The 2,486-nt window shown below is 35.6% G+C and overlaps 1 pseudogene; it reads right to left on the bottom strand.

Annotated features, from left to right (window-relative positions):
- Nucleotides 1-361: 361 nt before the first annotated feature.
- LOC100429074 (calcium-independent phospholipase A2-gamma pseudogene) lies at nt 362-2,176 on the bottom strand (annotated as a pseudogene).
- Nucleotides 2,177-2,486: the final 310 nt, after the last annotated feature.

The following is a 2,486-nucleotide window of genomic DNA, read 5'->3' as shown; positions in this document are numbered from 1 at the left end:
TAAATTCAACATGATTATGATGACAAAAGCAAAAATACAAAGTGTAATTGTTTTTAGCTCCTTGTTTAACACATATATTAATACATTTCCCAAAATCAAACAAAATAACACCAACATCTACTAATACCACGATCACAATGAGACTCCTAAAACTTACTTAATTATTAACATCTTAAACATCTAACTCTCATATGAATTATATAATCAAGCATATTTTCTATGCTGTGCAAACTAGTGAAAGCACAGTCTTCTTCAGGATTCTCTAGAATTCATAATTCAACTCATGTTGAACCCCACAATTCCTGTTGACTTTGGTGAATCTTCTGAGCAGGCCTTCATTTACCAGAACATAAGCATATACTCATCGCAACTTTAAAAAGAATAGAAGGCCTTCATACTTGTTTGTTCTCAATTATATCTCATCATTAATTCTGTGCAGAGTTATGTTTTCTCGACTTAATATTTTTGCAACTTTTTAATTTTTTTCATTTTTTTCTATGTATTTCAACCCTTCTAACTGCAGCTGATTCAGCTTTTCGTTTTGACTTTCATCTAGAGTTATGTTTTCACACATTACAGGATTGAATATAAAATAGGTATCAGGAGGTAACAGACCATCAAGAATTATACAGACTGCTTCTATATCTGTAGCACTGTTGATAACATTAGAAAGTTTGGTTTTCAAGCTTGTGTGTATCACAGTGTTTTTCATATCACTCTCCGAATGTCCAGTGTCCAGACATACTGTGTACTCTAATGGAATATCCGGCCAAAGATATTTACGCTCATGCATTGCTAATGCCAAAGAGTTATTCAGAAGCAAACCTTCACCTTGATGGAGATCATTTCCCAATGCGTATTCTCCAAAGTAGCCTGGAGCAGCAGATGAGGCTCTAATGGCCTGCCACATTTTATACTGACAGCCTCTGAAATGACAGTTGATTCCAGCAAAATGGCCATAGTTTCTATGTTTAGAGACAACAAATTATAGTTTCTAAGCACTTTAGCTTCTAAAACACCAGAATATTTTTGTGTTATCCTCTGTTTACTATGGTACTTACGGCAGTTACCTTAAGGCATGTGTGGTTTCTTGCTGTTGCAATCAATAGTGCAAATCACATTCTATTTTTTCAGAATTTTTCCCCACATTTGACTGCTATAAAATGCATGGCTTCAACTCATTTTAACTTTTCCAACAATGAAATTTTGTGAAAATACATCTGATCCTAATGTTTTATAAAGTTTCTCGCATTCATCAAAAGGCATATGAAAAAATCCCGACATGAAAGCTAATATGGCACCTGTGCTTACATCACAAATGTAATGAAAGAGCTGATCAACTGGTTTCTGAGTTAGTTCAACTAATTTTCATATTGTCTGCAGAGCAACCACATAACTTGTTCCTCCATCACCAAATGTGAAATTGGGATTCCTCTCCCTTGCACTGGACACACGAAAATTTTAAAGCCAAAAATTATCTAAGTGCAGCCTAAAGTGTTTCACCTTTAATTTGTCTCAGCCAGAATAAATGTGGAATAATTATTTCTTTAACAGAAACTCATTTCCTTCAATATAATCTAGATGATGAAAATTCAGTTCTTCAACCCCAGTAATACAGGACTTCAGGTCAGTTGTTTTTCTCAATAGCTGAACTAACACCCAGGTTCTGTTATCAATATTCACCCTTGCAATAATAATTTCTCCTTGAAGAGATAAATGGTTGTTCTTCTCTGCATTTTTGTCTTTGCTGATAGCCTGCTCCATTTTAGTAGGCTTTTCCTATTTTTCTAAGTGTCTCTTTAAATCATAATTTAAACTGGGGACAAGTCCACCAGTATTCCACCTACAAAAGATTATACAATTTCACTGGGATGAAAAAGAAAGTAATACTTTGTTTAGTTGAAACAAGAACTTCAGGTATTGCAATAGGATTTGAAGGATTTTCCACAGTATCTAAAGAAGAGTATGAGCCAGACTTATCAGTCAGTATGTCCAGATCTGAAGAACTTAATTTCCCTTCTTCAACCCGCTTACCTTCAAGTTCTGATTTGTCCTGGAATTGTTTTTTTTTTTTTTTTTTTTCTCACCTGTTTTTTCGAGACACATTTTCCTCACATTTGAAATAAGAGTTAACATAATTTGATGATGTCAAATTGACATCAACTCTGGTGTGCATGCCTGAACTCTGGGGCTTTGGGGTATGGCTTGGCACTGGAGAACGTTAGTGACTCAGTACTGTAGATACCAGCCTGGAGTCTGGGTTTACGGTGACTTACTTGGTGCTAGGTTTTACTGTGGTTAACCTAATGTTACAGGCTAAGGCAATGTCTAGTGCTCACTTCTTTCTCCTTACCCCAAATGGAAGGTATCTCTCTCAGCACTGTGCTCCTTAAGGTTGAGGGAGGGGTGATGTGAGTAATGTCAAACTGCCCTTTTTATCCTCCCTTTCAGTGCATCTTTTTATATTTCTGTACTGCACCTGAATA

This window comes from Macaca mulatta, chromosome X (assembly GCF_049350105.2).
Source record: "Macaca mulatta isolate MMU2019108-1 chromosome X, T2T-MMU8v2.0, whole genome shotgun sequence".
NCBI classification, from domain to species: domain Eukaryota; kingdom Metazoa; phylum Chordata; class Mammalia; order Primates; family Cercopithecidae; genus Macaca; species Macaca mulatta.
The sequence above is the reverse complement of the archived record's forward strand: the minus strand, read 5'-3'. Positions and strand labels throughout refer to the sequence as shown.